Source organism: Alexandromys fortis, unplaced genomic scaffold, assembly GCF_014885135.2.
Source record: "Alexandromys fortis isolate MF-2015 unplaced genomic scaffold, M_Fortis_MF-2015_v1.1 scaffold_102, whole genome shotgun sequence".
Taxonomy (NCBI): domain Eukaryota; kingdom Metazoa; phylum Chordata; class Mammalia; order Rodentia; family Cricetidae; genus Alexandromys; species Alexandromys fortis.
This window is the reverse complement of record NW_026067984.1, coordinates 4,497,901-4,504,793: the sequence shown is the minus strand read 5'-3', so window position 1 is coordinate 4,504,793 and position 6,893 is coordinate 4,497,901.

Genomic DNA, 6,893 nt, shown 5'->3' with positions numbered 1-6,893 from the left:
CAGTGTGTGCTGACTCCACAGTGTGTGCTGAACCCCACAGTGTGTGCTGACTCCACAGTGTGTGCTGAACCCCGCAGTGTGTGCTGACTCCACAGTGTGTGCTGAACCCCACAGTGTGTGCTGACAACTCCACAGTGGCTGAGGAGACTGAGTAAGGGCTGTTTCTCGCAGCTGCACAGGATGCTACAACGGTCACCTGCTTCTTGTTGAAGGCAACGAGGAACATGCTTGCGTTTGCTTGACATCTGATATTTAATACATCAAAAGCTAAAAGACAAAAATGTTTACCCAATTCACTGGACAGGAACATACCACATCGGCATGTCTAACGCGAATAGCGTGCACATATAATTAACTTCCCAGACAAGGAAAAGAAGTGAGAAACCCAACAGAGTTTTACGTCTTTCAGATCTAATGCCCGACTTGCTTGAGGTAAGTAGAATTCTCTTGCTAGCTCCTATATGCTATCTTTTGCAACACATAGTTTTTGTTGAAGTTTATGGAGATAAGAAACCAACCTCATGTGGATATGTAGTTTGGAAAAAAGAAGAATATTTATTAGCCTTTTTCGATACAGATTTTGTGTGTGTGTGTGGGTGTGTACACAAACCCTTTAAAGTGGCAACTTTGTTGAAGGGACGGTTCTTTTCCAAGATGAGTCCCAAAGTGCAATCTGAAACCTTAGTGACACTTGCATGTTTGTTATATCAAAATTCCTTTGTCTATTGACGTTCAGTCTTGTGGGACCCCGGAAGTAGTGTGGGACTACCCGGGGTTCCTGGGTTGTTGGCTTAGATCCATGGCTCTAGAGTTCTCAGTTGAGAACCCGCCGTCGCAGGGACAATGCACGGATCCTTTCCAAACATACCCCGAGCCTGGCAAAGGAAATGATTGGTAGTAGAGGCATGGCCCTCGAGGAGGAGTTCTAACAAGCGTTGGCTCTCTGATGCCTCCCCCGGGCCCCACACCAGCCTATGCTAAAGTGTTTCTCTCCAAAGAGGTGAAGCCTGCCTCTCCAGCACGCAGGCCCACTAGGTGACAGGCAGGCCGAGTGCTGTGAGAAGAAACGTTATTCTCTCCTGTTGTTGAACTGTTGAAAGGGTTGCGAGGAGAAGCAGAAGGGGGAGTGGGTGCCAGAAATCCCAGCGCACTTCCCCATCCACGTCCCCCACGGAGCAGTGAATGGCTGCTTCAGCTCCCCGCATTCAGCTTTTCTCTTACCGGGGCACAATAGCTCCCCGAGAAGCCAAACCCGTGGACTAGAGCTCCCTTCCCCTTCCACGGTGAATAGTATCCCGGGAGAGCTCACTGCCACACGTTATTATCATAGGCGATAAATGAGCCAGGGGAAAACAAGACCAGACACGGGTCTAAGCGGGGAGCCTAGGCGGTTTCGCAATCCGTTTGCTTTGCGGCAGTTAATGGTCAGCAGCGCAAATGGGGAAGACAGAGTAGCGAAGATGGCTGGGCCCTTTGTTCTTTTCTCCTGCCATACTGAGACCATGATTCCCTGTGTGGCCCAAGCTGCTTTAAACTCATCATTCTCCTGTCTTAGCTACCTGAGTAGCAGGATTACCCGGACACAAACACGCTCGCACCATTTCCTGGTGGTGGGGGAGGCAGGGTAGGTTATATATTGTTCTGAAACATCGTTAAATCTGAGCTAGAATTTGTACAAAACTCCAACGGAGATCAGAGTCGGTTTTCATTTATAATTTCAGACAGTAGGTGTGACTTCGTCTTCTTGAGCTCGGTCTGAGAGAGGCTAGGTACCGTGTGCTCACCTGTGAGCCCCTCAGAGGTACTGACTGGGCCCCTGTGGTCCCTGTGGTGTCCCCACAGTTGTCACGCAGGATTTCTGTGTTGTGTAACATTCAGCTAGTGAACATTGCTTTGCAGTTAGAGAAGCCCGTGACATTCCAGGCTGTCCTAGAATTCTCTGGACCGTGTCTGAGATTCTCTAATGAGAAAACTCAGCTGTGTACAATGTTGCTTTTTTCTGGGTCTCCTACATTGCTTAGTTTCGTTTGTCAAAACCAAGGTTCCTGGAGTTAAACCGATTCCATAAAAGCTCTTCTCTCTGTCCTTGGGGTCTGACTTCAGCCATGCCTGACACTTGACCTAAAGGGAGGAAGGGTTGATTTTTGGCTCGCTGTTTGAGGGGAATCTAGTTCGCCATGGTGGGGAAGGCATGGCTGGGGGATGGGAGATGGGAGGTGTCTGGTCAGGAAGGAAACAGGAGAATGTTGGTGTAAAGTCAGCTTTGCTTTCTCCTTCCTGTTCAGCCTGGGAGCCCAACCAGGGGATGGCGCTGTCCACATTTAAGGCAGGTCATCTCTGTTGGTAAGCCTTTCGGAAAAGCATACTGACAGAGCCACTCAGTGGTGGGTTTCCTAGGTGACTCTAACACCCATCAGGATGGTCACTACAAAGCCCAGGATGACCGCTACAAAGCCCAGGCAGCTGAGGTGAACCACAAGCAAACTGAAAAATCCAGTTCGTAAATCCAGAAATTGTTCTCAGTATTGAGTTAGGCCAGATGCCAAACGTTCCGGTCCCTTGAGACATCTTAGGAATTGCCACACGAATTGCGGCGCTCTCCACAGGGACCTGTGGGCGTGTGATTGCTGCCTTACTCATTCTCTCTCCGTTCTCATAGGTTTGGGGTGTGTATGCATGCTTTAGAAAGCTCTTAGTTAAATTACATACATCTAAACACAGCACCAGCAACAATAAAGACTCCCGCATAACAAAACATTTCCAAGCCCCAGCCGGTGGTCTCCTTAACAGCGGCAATTATACAGTGCTTGGGTTTGCTATAATGAGGTTTGATTTGCGTTTGGGAATCCCTGAGCAATATGTGAAGAGAGGATTTTACTGCTCCCATGGTTTGTGACTGTTACCAAGAGGGGTGTAAATCTCAGCACGTGGATTCCAGCCCAGGTCAATTTCATTCATTCCTTTTCTCCCCCCATCCTGAATTACAGCCACTATAAAATATATACTGTGCTAGGTAGGCTGCAAAAATGATTTATTTACCTGTGGTTCTGTAGGAAATGGTTCTTTAACACATACTTCTGTATTTCTTATTAAAAGGCAGGCACTGCTTTCTGGTCCCCAGATATCACATCATCGAACCTGCTAAAAACAGCATACTGCGGTATAGACAAGTCACTGCCAAGGGTTTGCAACCTTTTAAAGATACCTGAAAAGATGAATATAGCCCCAGGCAGTGGACTTGGGAGACAGAGAGGCAAGAGGCGCAAGAGTTACAGGGCTAAACAGTGAGAAATCCCATCCTTAAAAAGCAATGTTGGGGCTGGAGATATGGCTCAGTGGTTAAGAGCACTGGCTGCTCTTCCAGAGGTCCTGAGTTCAATTCCCAGCAACCACATGGTGGCTCACAACCATCTGTACTGAGATATGGCGCCCTCCTCTGGCGTGCGGGCATACATCGAGGCAGAATGTTGTATACATAATAAGTAAATAAATCTTTTTTTTAAAAAAAAAAAAAAAAGCAATGGTAAGGTCAGGGAGATTGGCCAGGAGGTCAGTGGCATTTGTTGTCAAGTCTGATGACCTGAGTTTGATCCCCAGAACCCAGATTGTAGAAGTTGAGAGCTGGCGTTTACAAGTCACCCTCTGAGAGTCGTACATGCGTCATGGCACATAACACACACACATACATACAACACGTATACACACACATACACCACACACACCACACATACGCCACACGCACACCACATACACCACACACACCACACACACCACACACACACACATACACAACACACACACATACACACACACACATGCATGCACACACACACCACACATACACACACCACACATACTCACCACACACACACACACACCACACACACATACACCACACACACACACTCACACACATACATGCTAAATAAATAACACAGAACAGGGTAGGAAAAGTGGAATAGATCCAAGAGAATTATGAGAATATAGAAATATGAATTGACTTCCTGGATTCCTGACTTCTCAGGATTCAGGTTGTGAATCAAGTCATTTTTCCTTTATCTACATGGTTTGAAAACATCCTCAAGAATTCTGATATCATATCATCCATATATACAGCTGGGCTCAGCATATTTCTAAATAGTAGAACATTACATTAAGATCTAAGAAATATTTATTTTCTTCTGAAGATGGGGACTGACTGCCTGGTCTCTGCTGTATCTGTTGTTAGAATGTGTGTGGACCCGTGAAGTTTCCTCTTGGAGAAATAAAAGCCTGTGACATTGGCTGGCCATAAAGCAGACCAGGCTAGCAGGGTGGACACTTCAGCCAAAGCTTGCGATGTGGTTCACAGTCTGAATTCAGACCCCAGACATGGTTTTCTGGCTTGACAGTGTATGTGGAACACTTGAAACAATGCTGAAAAGTGGGGAAGCACCACATTTAAACAAGGTGAATCGCTGGTCGAATCCCTAGGTACAGTGGTGTACACCTTTATCAGCACTTGGGAAACAGGGGCCGAATCTCTCTGAATTTAAAGCCAACCTGATCTACAAAGTAAGTTCTGGCTAGGCAGACACTGTCAAAAGCAAAAGCAAAAGCAAAACTAACAGATAACAAACACCACAAAACAAAAACCATGGTAGATTCTTGTGAAAACTGAAACTTCTGGCTTCGCTTAGGAAAATGGAGTATCTGGTAATGACTGCCAGGGTTACTGCTTTAACCGAGATCTGTTGATCTATGGAGCAAGTACTCTTCTGAGTTACTGACGTGATGATGAACGAATCAGGGGCTGGTTGTCAAGGAGGCTGGTTGTCAAGGAGGCTGGTAGTCAGGAAGGGCACATGAAAAATAAAGTAGATAGTTTAAGAGGAGGGTGTGTGAACAAATGGGTGTGGAGGGGTGCGTGTGTGAGTATGCGAGTGTGTGCGAATGTGCATGCATGTGTGTGTGCACATGTACGTGGTTCTATGAAGCAGGAGTGTAAATTTTGAGTCAAGAGAAGTAGAGATTTGCGTGGAGGGGTCAAAATGGGTCAAACTTTGCACTTAAGGGCAAGGCTCGTGAGCCCATTTATGTAAGTGGTACGCATGTTTGGGTTTTAAGCGAATAGGTCACGTGACCCAATTCCTATCCCAGCCTGCTGGTTCTGGTAGCTGGTAGAGGAAGGCTGGCACATCCAGCCCGCAGGCCAGGTGTCTAGCTAATGCTCTGTTCCGGTTATCTGAGGGAGGGACGGTTCCTACTGCTTGGGAGGAACAAAGAGCGGGAGATGGAAGATGAGGGTTCTACCCACGGTTCGGAAGGTTCCAGAGAGTCACCAGGGCTCAGAGGCAAAGCTTTGGCCATGACTGGTATGCTAGTGGCTGTCAATCATGAGGATGATTCATCCCCCAAAGAGAATGTCAGCTAGGAGGGAGAAGAAAGCCCAGGACAGAACCCAGGGATCATGGCTACAGCTGCAATGGCCCTCTGGCTGCCACCACACTGAAGCTGTCACTCAGACCAGTTTGTTCCCTACTTTCTGTGCCAAGAGCGCGCCCTCCTTCCTCACTGTATCACCCTTCCTTCCCCGAGTCCTTTCTCTCTTTACATCTTCGTCTTGTCTCACACTTTGTATTGCTACAAAATGCACCACATATAGAATACGGCTACATGCTGCATACGTACCGTTTAAAACAAGAATAACATATAGAATCCGGCTACACGCTGCATACGTACCGTTTAAAACAAGAATAACATATAGAATCCAGCTACACGCTGCATACGTACCGTTTAAAACAAGAATAACATATAGAATCCGGCTACACGCTGCATACGTACCGTTTAAAACAAGAATAAGACCAACACACTGCAGCCAGTGTATAGAATGATCCCGATCGTATGCCCGACTCATATCCGGTGGCTTCTCTCCTCCCTCCTCCCACAGGTAATGTGAATTATTCTCCATCTTGCATTGTGCCTGCCTTTTCTGGAGTCTTTGTGTTAACAGTATGAAGCTGTGTTCCCTTCCGTTGTCTTTTGTAGCTGAGGTCTTCCAGTGTTACGTTCTGAGGCTCACTTAGCTGCTCATACAGCCCAGCTCACTTTAATTGCTCTTCAGTCCTCTGGGTACCACTGTGCCTCATGTTGATAGATACTTGGCATGTCGAGGTTCTGGTAATAGCAGCCGGCGTCTTCAGGAGCCCTCCTGCCCGTGGATTAGGTGAGCGTCGGCACCTGCTGGTAAAATTACTGTGGCTGAGATGCTGGTGTTCTAGGTGGCTGGAAAACTCAATTCTCCTGCAGTCATATTTATGTGACATAAAAACAACGTTGTTGTTTTAGAGACGTCAGCGTTCAGGGTTTGGCAATATGGCTCAGCGGGCAAAGGCACTTATCACAAGACCTGAGACAGCTAACTTCAGTTCCCAGAACCCACATAAAGGTGGGCGGGAGACAATTGGCCCCACAAAATTGGCCGCACGTGGGCCATGGCACTCTTGATTCCCCACTAAGTAAGTAAGTAAGTAAGTAAGTAAGTAAGAAAGAAAGAAAGAGAGAGAGAGAGAGAGAGAGAGAGAGAGAGAGAGAGAGAGAGAGAGAGAGAGAGAGAGAGAGAGAGAGAGAGAGAGAGAGAGGAGAGAGAGGAGAGAGAGAGAGAGAGAGAGGAAGAAGTCTATTAAAATCTATGTTTTTAAAATCAATGTTAAACAGAAAAATGTCACCCATTGTTCTAATTCCCTACAATAAAAAAGCGATCATTCCAGCGGCCTCCGTTTGTGTTTATACTTTATCATTCTCCAGTATTTCCTCCTTTATTTAATTTTCCATGTTTTCTTTCACAGATTTATTCTAGTGGCCAAAGTGCTCTTCTTTATATATTTTTAGGATGTTCTCTTTTTTCCGCTCCT